Genomic DNA, 16675 nt, shown 5'->3' with positions numbered 1-16675 from the left:
TGATGCAACTGCTGGTAATGTAAGTTAAATGGCCCTTGAAGTATTAGGTTTCAAATGAGAAAATAGACATTTAACTTTTGTGATTAAAAGATTATGCTTTGCGAAGGGGTAAACCCAGCACGTGGGCAGTCTCGCAGGGAGGAACATTTGACATGCATCTCTCCCGAGGGCAGGAAGGTGGGGGAGTTCCAGAAGCCCAAAGTGGTGGCAGAGCCCAGCCTTCATGCTGGGCAGTGGATATCCAAAGTGCCTCCCATGGCGGAGTTTCAGCTGGTGAGTCAAAGTGCGGTGATCAGAATTGGCCAGGTGGGCAGAAGGCAGTCCAGGTCTTTGAGGCCATCATCTGTGGAAAGAGTCTGCCTCTACCATGAGGTGGGCTACCCCAGGCTGGTCCTGCTCTTTCCAGCTTCTGTTCTTCTACAGCTCCGGAAGACACAGGTTCTCACAGCTCTGGATTTCCTGTCTATGGTGACAAGGCAGGGCACAGGGTGGCATGGCTTGTGCTCACGGATAGCTTCTTAGGTGTGATTGATGGGACACTTAATACCTCCACTTATTATTTTTCTGTTAAATAATAGCTAACATTTATCGAAAGGTCCCTGAGCAGCGCAGATGGTTTCAGCCCGACTACTGACTGAAAGGTTGGCAGTTTTAATCCACCAGGGGTGCTGTGGAAGAAAGTCCTGCTTTCGTAAAGGTTACAGCCAAGAAGATCCTATGGAGTTCTGTTCTGTAACACATGGGGTCACCATAAGTTGGAAACAATTCAATGACAATTTTTTTTGTTGTTGTTTTAACATTTATTGAGCACCTGTCATGCCAGGCATGTGCATTTCTTCCACTTTACAGGTAGAAAAACTTAGAGAGGTTGAGTTACTTGTCTGAGGGCACCCAGCTAGTCACTAGGAGAATCACTATTCGAACTCAGACTGTCTGACTATAGATTCCACATGTTAAACCTCTAGCCTGTGCTACCTTGTAGCCATACTTTAATAATTCAATCAGTCAACAGATCTTTGTTACGTACCTACTGTAGGCCGCACTCTGCTAGATACTGAGTGAGCAAGGTAGATAGGACCCTGCCCTCTGAACCTTATACCCATAATAACCTCACTTCAAAGGCCAGAAGACATTGATGAGTTTTTCTGACAGCCATTGGAGGAGAATCTAAAACAAAAAAACCAAACCTGTTGCTATCAAGTCCATTCTGACTTGTTGTGACCCCATGTGTTATAGAGAAAAACTGCTCCATAGAATTTTTTTTACTGTAATCTTTATGGAAGCAGATTGCCAGACCTTTCTTCCATGGCACTTCTGGGTGGGTTCAAACTGCCAACCTTTAGGTTAGTAGTCAAGTGCAAACTGTTTGTACCACCCAGGAACTTCAGAGGAGACTCTAGACTGGAGCTTATGCAAAGATGAAGCAGATTCCAGGGTGACTACCCTCTGTAGCGTTTATCTTCTGAGAGGCTTTGCTTATGGCTGATGGGATGAATGGATGGCCCACTGTAGCCATCTGCTCTGGAAACAGCCCCTGCACAAGTCTTGCTGCTGACAGGTTTCCCATGAGATAATTAAACATTGTCTGAAGTGCCATTGTCAGGGACAGACTGTAACTACCAGTGGGTGATCAGTACAGAGAATAATAAACATTTAAACAACAAGGGACGGGGAGGGGGGGTATAGACATTCTGCACAGGAAGCATTTCATCCTTTAATGCTGACGACAGTGTTTCTAACCACACCAACCATCCAAAGCTTGAGGGGGGTAATTTTTCAGGCAAGCAGTGATTTGATTTCTGTTTAAGTCAGTGATATTTGAAAAGCCAAAACCAACCCAGTACCTTGAAAAAGCCCTGCTGATTGCTGAAGGGACCTTTGTAATTATACAGCAGTGAAAACCAATATAAGCAGAAATTAGTAATCTCAAATTAAGATTCCAGGGAGACCCTACGGACTCTCTTAACTCCTGAATTTTTCGTGAAAATTCATTTAATTCTCTTTAAAATAATTTTAAATGTGTTCTTCAACATAGAAGAAGAGTTAAAATTAAATACGTTTATTTGACTTAGATTTTTAAACATGACTCCTTAGTCCTTACTGCATGGCTTGACATTGTAACTCTGTATCCCATGAAGTAATATTCACTAGCCCAGGGGCTTGGACATTTGACCGTCTGAGTGACATACTAACTTGTCATTGGCTCTGCAGAAGTAGCTTCATTTCTTTGGGTCTTAACTACCTTAACCAGTTGTTGTTGAGTTGACTCCAACTCATAGTGACCCTGTGTATGACAGAAGGAAACACTGCCCCATCCTGTGCCATCCTCACAGTCGTTGCGATGCTTGAGCCCATTGTTGCAGCCACTGTGTCAGTCCATCTCGTTGAGGGCCTTGCTCTTTTTCACTGGCCCTCAACTTTACCAAGCATGATGTCCTTCTCCAGGGACTGGTCCCTCCCGATAACATGTCTAAAGTACATGAGCTGAAGCCTCGCCATCCTCGCTTCTAAGGAATATTCTGGGTTTACTTCTTCCAAGACAGACATGTTCGTTCTTCTGGCAATCCACGGTATATTCAATATGTTTGGCCAACACCATAATTCAAAGGCATAGTCTTAGTCATCTAGTGCTGTCATAACAGAACTACCACAAGTGGATGGCTTTAACAAAAAGAAATGTATTTCCTCACAGAAGAGTAGGCTAAAAGTCCAAATTCAGGGCATCGGCTCCAGGGGAAGGCTTTCTCTCTCTGTTGGCTCTGGAGGAAGGTTCCTTGTCATCAGTCTTCCCACGATCAGAGAGCTTCTCAGGCGCAGGGACCGCATGTCCAAAAGATGTGCTCTGCTCCTGGTGCTGTTTTCTTGGTGGTATGAGGTCCCCAACTCGCGACCTGCTTCCCTTTCCTTTTTATCTCTTGAGAGAGAAAAGATGGTACAGGCCACCCCAGGGAAACTCCCTTTACCTTGGGTCAGGGAGGTGACCTGAGTTAGGGTGGTGTTGCAATCCCACCCTAATCCTCTTTACATAAAATGACAATCTTAAAATGGAGGACAGCCACACAATACTGGGAATCATGGCATAATTAAGTTGATATACACATTTTTGGGGGGACATAATTCAATCCATGACAGGCATCAATTCATCTTCTGTCTTCTTTATTCATTGTCTAGCTTTCATGTGCATAAGAGGCAGTTGAAAATACCATGGCTTGGGTGGGGTGCACGTTAATCCTCAAAGTGACATCTTTGCTTTTTAACACTTTAAAGAGGTCTTTTGCAGCAGATTTGCCCAATTTAATACATCATTTTGATTTGTTACAATAGTGGAAGAGAATTGTTAAATGTATGTAAATACATTTAATATACCTAAGAGCATTCATTTTCCAGGAGCACTATTCTTATTCAGGTGACAATTACAGAATATTTTTTAAGGATTTGTGTCTCAGATTCAGTGTCTGGTTCCATCCAGTAAGGATATGACATCAAGGAAGCAAAACATAAAACAAATTTGCCTCTAAATAAATACTATGGACAGATGTTTTGAATATATGTATGTATATATCTCTTAGGAGCCAGTGATGGTTCAGTGGTAGAATTCTCGCCTTCCATGCAGGAGACCCAGGTTTGATTCCTGGCCAGTACACCCCACGCACAGCCGTCACTCATCCGTCAGTGGAGGCTTGCGTGTTGCTATGATGCAGAACAGGTTTCAGCAGACCTTCCAGACTAAGATGGACTAGGAAGAAAGGTGTGTTGATCTACTTTCAAATAGCAGCCAGTGAAAACCCTGTAGATCACAACAGTCCAATCTGTGACTGGTCATGGGGATGACTTAAGACCAGACAGCATTTCGTTGTGTTGTATGTGAGATCGTCATGAGTCAGAGGACAACTGGATGGAGGCTTAAAACATCTATTTCTTAACTGTATGACATAATGTCTATTTCATTTGCTAGTGTTAGTTTCCCATTCAGCTATTATTATATTTTTGTTTTATTTATTTACAATTGGGCCACCAAGTTCTAACTTTCATTCATTCTTTAAACAAATATTTAGTACAGGTAGTCCCCAGTTTACAGCGGGGTTCCATTCCAATGGCTCCATCGTAGGTCAGTTCTGATGTAAATAGAACACCTCATTTTCATTATTATTGCCTTTTATTATCAGTTTCTTTATAAATGGTGGCATAGTGCTTAAGAGCTATGGCTCCTAACCAAAAGGTGAACAGTTCGAAGGCACCAGGCGCTCCTTGGAAGCCCCCTTTGGGGTTGCTATGAGTCAAAATCCACTTGATGGCAGTTTTTTTTTTTTTTTTTAATAAATCATTACAGTGACATAATTGAGTGAACATCTGAGAATGGTAACATCAGCAAATGATGCACTGCAACATTGTATGTAGTATATATTACTAGCAGTAAGATATACAAAAGTTTATAAGTGTGGTTTGTCGTAACTCGAATATGGTGTAAGTCAGGGATTACCTGTGTGTACTTTCTGTGGGCACGACACTTTAGGAACATTGAATAAAAGATAGCTTCTGCCCTCCAGAAGCTTGCAGTCTGGTAGAAAAGACTTGTGCACAACTGGAATCAAAGATCCAAAACCAAACCCGTGGCCGTTGAGCCCATTCCAACTCATAGGACAGAGTGGAACTGCCCCACAGAGTTTCCTGGGGCCGGCTGGTAGATCCAAACTGCCAACCTTTTGATTAGCAGCCGAGCTCTTAACTACTGTGCCACCAGGGCTCCAAAATCCAAGATAGAAGGTGAAAAGTGCCTTACTTAGATAAATGCTGCTGGAAGACAGCAGAGAAGGCAAGCTGGGCTGGAGATGGATATTTTCATTCGGAGGAGAGATTTGAGTTGCTTCTGAAAGACATTGATTCATTATCTTGATTTATATTTCATATTTCAAATTACTCTGATAGGGTAAAAGTAAATAATGGTTTGTTTTTAAATTTTTATTGTGCTTTAAGTGAAAGTTTACAAATCAAGTCAGTCTCTCACACAAAAACTTATATACACCTTGCTACATACTCCCAATTGCTCTCCCCTAATGAGACAGCCTGCTCTCTCCCTCCACTCTCTCTTTTCTTGTCCATTTCACCAGCTTCTAACCCCCTCTACCCTCTTATCTCCCCTCTAGGGAGGAGAAGCCAGCATAGCCTGAAGTGTCCACCTGATCCAGAAAGCTCACTCCTCACCAGCATCCCTCTCCACCCCATTGTCCAGTCCAATCCCTATCTGAAGAGTTGGCTTTTGGGTTCCTGTCCTGGGCCAACAGAAGGTCTGGGGACCTTGACCACCGGGGTTCTTCTAGTCTCAGTCAGACCATTAAGTCTGGTCTTTTTATGAGAATTTGGGGTCTGCATCCCACTGCTCTCCTGCTCCCTCAGGGGTTCTCTGTTGTGTTCCCTGTTAGGGCAGTCATTGGTTGTAGCCGGGCACCATCTAGTTCTTCCAGTCTCAGGCTGAGCGTAGTCTCTGATTTATGTGGCCCTTTCTGTCTCTTGGGCTCGTAATTACCTTGTGTCCTTGGTGTTCTTCATTCTCCTTTGATCCAGGTGGGTTAAGACCAATTAATGCATCTTAGATGGCCGCTTGCTAACGTTTAAAACCTCAGACGCCTCTCTCCAAGGTGGGATGCCGAATGTTTTCTTAATAGATTTTATCATGCCCATTGACTTAGATGTCCCCTGAAACCATGGTCCCCAAACCCCTGCCCCTGCTATGCTGGGCTTCTAAGCATTCATTTTTTTCAGGAAACTTCTTTACTTTTGGTTTAGTCCAGGTGTGCTGATCTCGCCTGTGTTGCGTGTCATCTTTCCCTTCACCTAAGGTAGTTCTTATCTACTATCTAATTAGTGAATACCTCTCTCCCACCCTCCCTCCCTCCCCATCTCGTAACCATCAAAGAATATTTTCTTCTCTGTTTAAACTATTTCTCAAGTTCTTTTAATAGTGGTCTCGTACAGTATTTGTCCTTTTGCATCTGACTAATCACTCAGCATAATGCCTTCCAGATTCCTGTAGGATATATTTCTCTAGGATATATTCCAAGGAGCGGGATTGCTGGATCATATGGTAGTTCTATTTTTAGCTTCTTAAGGAAGTGCCAAATTGATTTCCAAAGTGGTTGTACCATTTGACATTCCCACCAGCAGTGTAGAAGTGTTCCAGTCTCTCCACAGCCTCTCCAACATTTATTGTTTTGTGTTTTTTGGATTAATACCAACCTTGCTGGAGTGAGATGAAATCTCATTGCAGTTTTGATTTGCATTTCTATAATGACTAATGATCGTGAGCATTTCCTCATGTATCTGTTAGCTACCTGAATGTCTTCTTTAGTGAAATGTCTGTTCATATCTTTTGCCCATTTTTTAATTGGGTTTTTTGTCTTTTTGCAGTTGAGTTTTTGCAGTAACATGTAGATTTTAGAGATCAGGTACTGATCGGAAATGTCATAGCCAGAAAATTTTCCCAGTCTGTAGGTAATCTTTTTGCTCTTTTGGTGAAGTCTTGGATAAGCATAGGTGTTTGATTTTTAGGAGCTCCCAGTTATCTAGTTTTTCTTCTGCATTGTTAGTAATGTTTTGTATAATGTTTATGCCATGTATTAGGGCTCCTAACACTGTCCCTGAATAATGTTTTGAAAGAGAGGTGAATGGTGCATCAGGGCTAACCTGAAACCTTTGAGTGTGACATTTCGGTGTGGGAGGTGAAAAGAGACCAACATTTTCTTGAACTTTGCTTCTTAAGCTCAATTTTGGTCCATCTTGTGTAATTAATTATAGTATATTGCTTTTGGCATAATTATTTAAATAATATAAATGTAATATTAAGGAGCCCTGATGCAGTGGTTAAGTGCCAGGCTGCTAACCGAAAAGGTCAGGGGTTCAGACCCACCAGCTGCTCCATGGGAGAAAGATGTGGCGATCTGCTTTTGTAAAGATGGCAGCGTTGGAAACCCTATGGGGCGGTTCTACTCTGTCCTATAGGGTTGCTATGAGTCGAGACTGACTTGAAGCAGTGCGTTTAGTTTTTTGAAAATGTAGTGTTACGTGATTTCAGAACAAAACAGATTTATCAGTTTGATTTGTTGACCAGAGGCCACTTATTTTTTGCCCTAGCATTTGTACCCACAGAGAAATGGGTGGCACTGGTTTTCCTCCCTGAATGACCCCTGTATTTGAGGTCTTTCCAGGGTCCTTATAAAATCTGAAGCAGAGATTCAGGTCCCCACCCTTATTAACATGGCTGGATGAGAACTGCTTCCACGCCTAAGAGAAGGGGAAGCACCTCACCACCTGTGTGTTCACCTGTGAATGGTGAACGTGTTGTCTAGGTTTTGAGTGTCATATTTGTGGCTTACTTTTTAAGTTGCTGAGGTTGGTGTCTGCTGGGGGAAATCTGGTTTAGCCCTGACTACCAAGGCGGGGGTGAAAGTAACAAAAATTCCCCTTAATTTTGTTGGACTATAAAGGAAGGAACAAGATATTTTCTCTCTTTTTATCCTAAGAAGTGTCTGCTGTTTTACAAGCTTAGAATTACAAGTTGTGCCAGAAATTGGAGTCATTTGTGTCTTTGTAATTTTGACTTAAAAAAAAAAAACTTTAACAGTGAATCGAAAAGTGATCCTATTCTTGCAAAACCTAAAATTCAAAAAGCACTTGAGTAATCTCAACAAGGCTCCTGTAATACTTTTGAATGATCTACAAGCATTTAAATTGCTACAGATTCCTTCATCGTTTGGAAGGGAATGACCTGGAGAAGTTGACTGGAAGTCAGATTAGTTACCGTATTGAAAATATCCTGAACCTCAGATATTTATTACACTGCACCGAGCTCATTCACTTGCAGAATACTTAATAACTATGGTCTAGAAATGCCAACGGGGGCCGGGGGCCGGGGGGAGGGACTACAGAAGGAACCACATAAGGTTTTGTATTTTATAGCTATAAAACCAGGGCAGATACTACTGATATTACTCTTAGGGTTAAATCAAGGTTAAAGAGTGTCTTTCTTCATTTTTTTATAGGCAAAAATATCAAATAGATACTTCAGTGTGCATTTGCTGAAGCTGAAATTGAACCAACTTTTTGCTAATCAAACTTCTGTGCTGTTCCCCTCTCCCAAATGCTCGCTTCTGACTGGAGCTGTGTGTCTCCTGAAACTGTATGTTAACAAAGTTCTTACCCAAGCCTAAAGCCTCCTGTATTTCATGAACACTTAAGCCCTGGGACATTTAGTTTGGACCTTACAGCATAGTAGCTGTTATTGTGCCTCTGCCCCCTTTACTTCAAAGAAGCTCGTATTATTTGGCTCTCAGAATGTGTTGGGTGTGTTCCATTTATTCACTTTTTTTCATCCCAACAATGTTTGAGATAAGACTTAGTGGTCCCATTTTATAGCAAGCTTATATTGCCAGTACAAGGTAGAGCCGGTCTTCAAACCCAGGTCTCCTAATTCAGAACCAAGCTTCACCATTCCACCAACCTCTGGCCTTGGGAGAGAAGTCGTCCAGGACATCCATCCTTAGAATTCACAGCAACAACCAGAGGGATAATTAAAACATTTAGCAACCCAGGTGACATACTGTGGAGGCTACCGTTCCCAGACGACCAAATGAAAGAGACTCATGGAGTACTGGCCAGTGGGGGATGGCCATAGACTCAGGGGTCCACACAGGACGGGGCATTTGGCACTCCTGGCACCCAGGCCTGCTACCATAGGTAAGTAGTGGTGGGAGAGGCCCCTGGGGACAGCTTGTGGGAACGTTTGGAGCAGAGGCTGTTCAGCAGCTGGTTCCGAATCAGTAAAACACCTTAACAAGTGACGGGACTGTGCTGGTTAGTTCTAACAGCAACTGCTGGCCAAGAGCTGGGAATGCATCTGGATGAGCAGTATAGAGTAGCTGATGGATACACACAAATATACCCCAGCTCTGAAGAGAAGCCAAAATTCAGCCTGTTCACAGTTCGGCAGCCTGGCTCCTAAAAATGCCTGCGTTTGTTCTGTTGTCCGTTGTGGCATTTGTTGGTGTCATAGTTTGAATTGTGTCCCCCCAAAATATCTGTCAACTCGGCTAGGTCATGATCCCCTTGTATGATTGTACAATTGTCTACTGTTTTATCTTCTGATGTGATTTTCCTATATTCTGTAACTCCCATCACCATGATGTAATAAGATAGATTAGCGGCAATTATCTTGATGAGCTCTACAAGATTACGTAGCGTCTTAAGCCAGTCTGTTTTGAGATATAAAAGAGAGAAACAAGCAGAGCGACATGGGGACCTCATACCACCAAAAAAGCAGTGCCAGGAGCAGAGCGCTTTCTTTGGACCTGAGCTTCCTGCTCTGAGATGCTCCCAGACCAAGGGAAAACTGATGACAAGGCCCTTCGTCCAGAGTCATCAGAGAGAAGAAAGCCTCCCCTGGAGCTGAAGCCCTGAATTTGGACTTGTAGTCCACTTGATTGTGAGGGAATAAACTTCTCTTTGTTAAATCCATCCACTTGTGGTATTTCTGTTACAGCAGCACTAGATGACTAAGGAAGTGTGAAACTTGGGGATCGTCTTAGTCTTGGTCTGGTCAGTCACAAGCTCTGAGTCCTTGGGTCAAATTATGTAACTTCTCTGAACCTGTTTTCTCATCTGTAAAACAGAGAACACAATGAATGTAAAGTACTTGGCATTCAGTACATACTGACTCAGTATTAGTGCTTTTATCTTTTATCTGCTGTATTCAAAAAGATAAAGGTTTAATCACATTCCTTAAGGCATTTGTAAGCTAGTAGGAGAGAGAAACACATGTACAAATCCACTTTTCAACAATTATTGAGTAACTATCATATGCTACAAATGCACTAATTGCTGAGGGTACAATGTGAGAAGTTTCCTGTTTTCAAATGGCTTGCCATCTGGTGAAGTCAGAAGTAGAACTTGAATATAAGGTAGACTGAAGGAAATGCTGACACCGGAGCAAGGGAAAACCAAACCCTACCAAACTCATTGCCGTTGAGTCAATTCCGACTCATAGCCACCTTATAGGACAGGGTGGAACTGCCCCTGTAGGGTTTCCAAGGACCGACTGGTGGATTTAAACTTTCTGCTTAACCCCAGCAGCAGCCTGAATTGGCTGTTTTTAACTGAGCAGCTGGGAAAATTTGAGCTTTGGATGAACACTTAAGCTTATAAACTATATGCTTTTACCTGCCCTAGCTCTACTTTTGGTTAGTAGCCAGACTTTTAACCACTGCCCCACCAGTACTCTTGAGACAAGGGAAAGTAGAGGAAAACCCTAACTTTAGGATGTCACACAATTTGGACCAAAATTAATTGGAACATTTTCACAAGTATGACTCAATTCTCCAAGCTAGCTGAACTAAACTTCGCTTGAACTCATGTTACTCTGAAATAGCAAGGCTCAAAGAATAAATCAGCAGCAGAATTCTGTTCAGCATTCTCTCTAGCGAATGTGGCCCTGTGCCAGTTACTAAGGAAAGTAAAAAAATAAAAATAGCATTTCAAAATAATGAAGCAGAATACAGTGTAGACTGTAGGTATGAAAATGCTAAAATACAGTTATGGAAGCCATGAAAATATGTGCTGGTAGATATAAATCTTAAACACTTTTTGTTATTTAATATGTGAAGGTTGCTTCTTCCCTGCAGACAAACTGCTGTCAGAGGCAGGGATCAAGTTATGGCCACTACAGAACTGAGGTCTTAAATCTTAACTAAATCCTTACTCATGGAGGAGCCTACAGTTATGTGGCTTTTACTGTGTCAAAGACACATTTTGAAAAGTGGCAAGTTGCTAAGGAGACTGGTCTAGAAAGAATATCCTTATTCAGGCCCCTGATACTGTAAAGACAACCTGGGACACATTTAGCTTAGGTTTGCAGAGTGTGAGGAAAAGCATTTGAGAACAGAATATAACACTGCACTTAGTATCATTCTATTTGTCTTCATCAGAACCCACCTGTCAGCCGCTGTGGGCCCTATCATGGCCTTTTGCTCTCTAAAGCATTCAGTCATTAAGAATACTTGACCACTCACCCTCTTCTGTGGTTATCGTAGCCTGACGTAGGTTGTCCACGCAACCACAGGCTCCATTAGTTCTTGCCCCTTTCCTCAATTCTCTAACTCCCTGGAGCTCTCTCTTTCTGCTTAACCCCGCCGCCAGCCTGAATTGGCTGTTTTTAACTGAGCAGCTGGGAAAATTTGAGCTTTGGATGAACACTTAAGCCTATAAACTACATGCTTTTACCTGCCCTAGCTCTACCCAAAACCTGTTGCCATCGAGTTGATTCCGACTCATAGCAACCCTATAGGACAGAGTGAACTGCCCCATTAGAGTGTCCAAGGAGTGCCTGGTGGATTTGAAATGCTGACCATTTTTGATTAGCAGGCATAGCTCTTAAACACTGTGCCACCAGGGTTTCAGCCTTGCTTGCAGAAAGTGAAGAGGACTTGAAGCACTTACTGATGAAGAGCAAAGACCACGGTCTTCAGTATGGATTACACCTCAACACAAAAAAAAACATAGGGAAAGCAAAAATCCTCACAACTGGACCAATAAACAACATCATGATAAACGGAGAAAAGATTGAAGTTATTAAGACATCATTTTTACTTGGATCCACCATCAACACCCATGGAAGCAGCAGTCAAGAAATCAAAAGATGCATTGCACTGAGCAGATCGGCTGCAAAAGACCTCTTTAAAGTGTTGAAAAGGAAAGACGTCACCTTGAGGACTAAGGTGCGCCTGACCCAAGCCACGTCTTTTCAGGCGCCTCATATGCATGTGAAAGCTGGACAATGAATAGGGAAGACAGAAGAAGAATTGATGCCTTTGAATTGTGGTGCTGGCAAAGAATATTGAATATACCAGGGACTGCCAAAAGAACGGACAAATCTGTCTTAGAGGAAGTACAACCAGAATACTCCTTAGAAGCAAGGATGATGAGACTACATCTCACGTACTTTGGACATGTTATCAGAAGGGATCAGGCCCTGGAGAAGGACATCATGCTTGGTAAAGTAAAGGGTCATCAAAAAAGAGGAAGACCCTCAATGAGATGGATTTGACACAGTGCCTGCAACAACGGGCTCAAGCATAACAACAATTGTGCAGGGTCGCTATGTGTTGGAACCACCTTAACAACACCTAACAACAACAACAAGACCTACCCAACCTTAAGGATATCATAGTCTCCTTTTTATCAAACATTTTAAATTTATTTTGGTGAAAATATGCACAGCAAAAGATACACCATTTCAACAGTTTCCACATGACAATTTGGTGATGTTGATTACATTCTTCAAGTTATGCAACCATTCTCACTATCCTTTTCCAAATTATTCCACCGCCATTAACATAAACTCAGTGCCCCCTAAGCCTCTCGTCTAATCTTTTGAGTTGTCAATTTGATCCCACACAGATACGTCAGGAATGAACAAAAATCAACACAATTTATTGTCAGAGGATTCTAAAGTCAACTTTTGAAAACATTGATTGAAACATTGAACAAGTGTTTTTTTTCTCTCTCAGCACTTCTCCAATTTTCTAATAGTTTATGAATTTTTAAGAGAGATATAAAGAAAACTGTGTTTTCCAAGTCTGCTGCTTTCCATCAAAGAAAAAATGTTGAGAAAGGCTGAATTAATGCACTTTCTCTGTGAGACCTTTCCTGATAATTCCAGGTAAAAATTATCTGTAGTCCTTTATTTGAATTCCTGTGTCTCACATGATTTCCACACTTATTTTATAGTTATATGAGATAGGGGAGTTTTTATTCTTTTAGTAGCTGTTGCAAGAATTCCTAACCCTTTTGGGAAGAGGGTTAAGACAAGAAGCAGAAAATCTCTTTGACCTTATCAGTGGCTGCCTGTAAGGCCTTTGTTTTGTTGAAGCCATGGTAGGCTTGAACATGTTAATTTGGAGGTAGAATCAGGGGCAGTGCTGAATTGCTTTCATAATAAAAATGTGAGAAATTTGAAGTTCCCAGGGAAATACTGGAGAGAGGAGTCAGTCAGACTAGATGTTGCAATGAGGAAAGATAACATCAGTGAAGAAAAGAAAAAAAGGGGGGGAGGGGGACTAGTGATGGAGAACAGAAGTGTCTACCAGGAATTTTGGACTGTTTGCTGTGAGGAGCGCAGCATTAGCCTGCTCTCCTGCCTCCACTGTGAAGTCCTCAGTGATGTGTCCCTGGCCCACCCCCATGTGGGTGTGAGTGGGTTCTTGTGCAGCATTGGCACGGAGTGGAGGGACTAGAGCTGGCAGGGGGAAGCTGATATGGGGTGGCATCATTATGTATGCTTGTGTCTCATCCATTTCACTAGACTATAAGCATCTATTGAATGAATGAGTGGGTTTATATGCAGAAGCAGCAGGATAAGGGTTTCTCTCTAACTGTGAATAGACTACTGAGCACTTGGGTGCTAAAGAAAAGGTGGGCAGTTCAAATCCACCAGCTGTTCCCTGGAAACCCTATGGGGCAGTTACACTCTGTCATATAGGGTCACCATGAGTCGGAATCAACTCGACGGCAATTTTTTTTTGTTATTTGTTTGTTTTCAGCCATTAATATGATAGAATTATTTACCAAACAGGTACATAGTAGGGGCCTACTATGTATTTGTTGAACTCACTGAATCAATGAGAAGGGTGCTATTCTCTTGGTTGTAAGCACGTTCTTCCATATAGAAAGAACTAAAATTTAGTCCCTGATAAAGGAGAACTCCTTTATTTATGAGATGTGGCTTCCTAGATTTCACACCAAGATCTCGCCCCTGTCCTCAGAATGGGGAAACAGTGGCAAAATTATCACGTTCTACTCTTCATTAGAAATAACTGCCCTTTCACATGTGTTTTTAGCACTTTATAACAAACTAGTATTCCAAGATTCACCACATTGCATTATTAATATCATACATCTTGGGTAGTTTCCATGACATCTCAAGGTTCAAAGATAGCCAGGTCACGTGTCCTATTTGGGGGTCAAAAATGGCCATCCTAGAGGCTCCATGCCCCCTAGGTGCCTCTCTTCTCCAGCCTGTCAGCTTTTTGAGGGAAGGGACCCCATGTCAGTCATCTCTGAAGCACCCCACCCCCTACCTTGCTCTGGCCATAGTGAGAGCTGCATACATGGTTTTGAACTTGGCACATGGAGGAAGCTGGATGCTAGTACAGCAATGTGACCAGTTCAGGGATGGTTAGTCAGGGCTCCCTGGGAAGGCCTGGCCTTGACACCTCTTGTTTTTCATCAGAAGTGTCCTTTAATTGCATAATTTATATGAAATTGTGTCTGCACAATGCTCACTCTTTCCCAAACCCACACCTAGCAGAATTGTGTAAAAAATTGCATCTTCTCCACGTTATTTTTGTTAATTGCCGTCCAGTTGGCCCCCAACTCATGCTGCCCTATTCTGTACCATCCGTGTGATCAGTTTCTGATTGGACTGTTGTGGTCAATAGGGTTTTCACTGGCTGATTTTTGAAAGTAGATCTTCAGGCCTTTCTTCCTAGTCCTTCTTAGTTTGGAAGCTCTCTGCCGAAACCTGTTCAGCATCACAGCAACATACAAGCTTCCGTTGACAGAAGAGTGGTAGCTGTGCATGAGGCACATTGCTGGGAATCAAACGTGGGTCTTCCACATGGAAAGCAAGAATTCTACCACTGAACCACCGTGCTTCATGTCAACATGAAACGAAACCAAACCAAACCTGTTGCCATGGAGTCAATTCCAACTTAAAGCGTAGGAGAGAGTAGGACAGAGTAGAACTGCCCCATAGGGTTTCCAAGACTGTAATCTTTTTTTTTTTTTAATTTAGATTAAAAAACTTTTTTTTTAATTGTGCTTTAAGTGAAAGTTTACAAATCAAGTCAGTCTCTCATACAAAAATTTATACGCACCTCGCTATGTACTCCTAGTTGCTCTCCCCCTAATGAGATAGCACACTCCTCTCCACCCTGTATTCCCTGTGTCCATTCAGCCAGCTTCTGTCCCCCTCTGCCTTCTCAACTCACCTCCAGACAGGAGCAGCCTGCATAGTCTCATGTGTCTACTTGAGCCAAGAAGCTCATTCTTCATCAGTATCATTTTCTATCTTACAGTCGATTCCAATCCCTGTCTGAAGAGTTGGCTTTGGGAATGATTCTTGTCTCGGGCTAACAGAAGGTCTGGGGACCATGACCTCCAGGGTCCTTCTAGTCTCAGTCAGACCATTAAGTCTGGTCTTTTTACGAGAATCTGAGGTCTGCATCCCAATGTTCTCCTGCTCCATGAGGGATTCTCTGTTGTGTTCCTTATCAGGGCAGTCATCAGTTGTAGCCAGGTACCATCTAGTTCTTCCAGTCTCAGGCTGAGTGTAGTCTCTGATTTATGTGGCCCTTTCTGTCTCTTGGGTTCATAATTACCTTGTGTCTTTGGTGTTCTTTCTCCTTTGCTCCAGGTAGGTTGAGACCAATTGATGCATCTTAGATGGCTGCTTGCTAGTGTTTAAGACCCCAGACGCCACTGACCAAAGTGGGATGCAGAATGTTTTCTTAATAGATTTTATTACGCCAGTTGATCTAGATGTCCCCTGAAACCATGGTCCCCAAACCCCTGCCCCTGCTACTCTGGCCTTCAAAGCATTCGGTTTATACAAGAAACTTCTTTGGAATGCCATAATCTTTTTGGAAGCAGACTGCCACGTCTTTCTCCCTCAGAGCGACTGGTGGGTTCGAACTGCTGACCTTTCAATTAGTGGCTGAGCACTTAACCACTGTGTCACCAGGGCTTCTTATGTCACCATTGTTTTGCTGGGTACCATCAAGTAGATTCTGATTCATAGCGACCCTGTAAGACAGAGTAGAAGTTCCTCATGGGGTTTCCAAGGCAGTAAACTTTTACAGGAGAATATCACCAGGTCTTTGTCCTACAGAGCCTCTGGGTAGGTTCGAACCGCTGACCTTTCGGTTAGCAGCTGAGTACTTTAGGGAAGCAATTCTCGGCCTTTTGGTAGAAAGCTTGGCTGACTAATATCTCTCTTGTTTTCACAGTGGCCCTACATATAGAAATTCCCACAGCAAGGTCGTATTTTGAAATGTATTTTCTAGAAACCATCTGTTGGTCCCAAAATCTTCCAATGGAAGGAGAATGAGGAAAAGTTTTGTCACTGCAGGAGCCCTGCCAGGCCTCCTGAGATGTGACAGTTGGTGGGAGAGAGGACCCCAGAGCATAGGCATCTGAAAGATAGGGTCTTAGCGTCACTTACATGAAGGTAACTTGACCCCTTGGACAATTGATCATTCATTCATTCATTCAACAAAATGTATTAAGCCCCGGCTCTGTGGCAGGTACTGTACTGCTCACAGGATGCACGAAGACAGCAATGAACTCACACACACACAAATAAATGACAAAAATATCAGCTCGTGATAGTAAAATAACGTGGTGTGACATGGAGTGGCTGGGTGATCAGGAAAGGCATCTCGAAGGCATCACCCTTGTATCTGAAATCTGAATAAGAAGTCACATAAAGATCAGGAGGAAGAGCACTCCAGGCAGAGGGAACAGCCAATGTGGGGACCCTGGGGCAGACGGGAGCTTGGTGTGTCCCAGGAGCAGAGAAGGCCACTGTGGCAAGCATTGTGGGCTAGGGAGCGGTTGTACCCTGCCTGGC

At 42.8% G+C, this 16675-nt stretch overlaps 1 protein-coding gene across 1 annotated transcript in view; it reads left to right on the top strand.

Moving 5' to 3' along the window:
• The window catches only part of COLEC12 (collectin subfamily member 12), a 231332-nt gene that overhangs the window by 4575 nt on the left and 210082 nt on the right, over positions 1–16675 (top strand). The gene's annotated exons all lie outside the window — the stretch shown is intronic.

This window comes from Loxodonta africana, chromosome 11 (assembly GCF_030014295.1).
Source record: "Loxodonta africana isolate mLoxAfr1 chromosome 11, mLoxAfr1.hap2, whole genome shotgun sequence".
Taxonomy (NCBI): Eukaryota; Metazoa; Chordata; class Mammalia; order Proboscidea; family Elephantidae; genus Loxodonta; species Loxodonta africana.
This window is presented reverse-complemented; position numbering and strand designations above follow the sequence as displayed.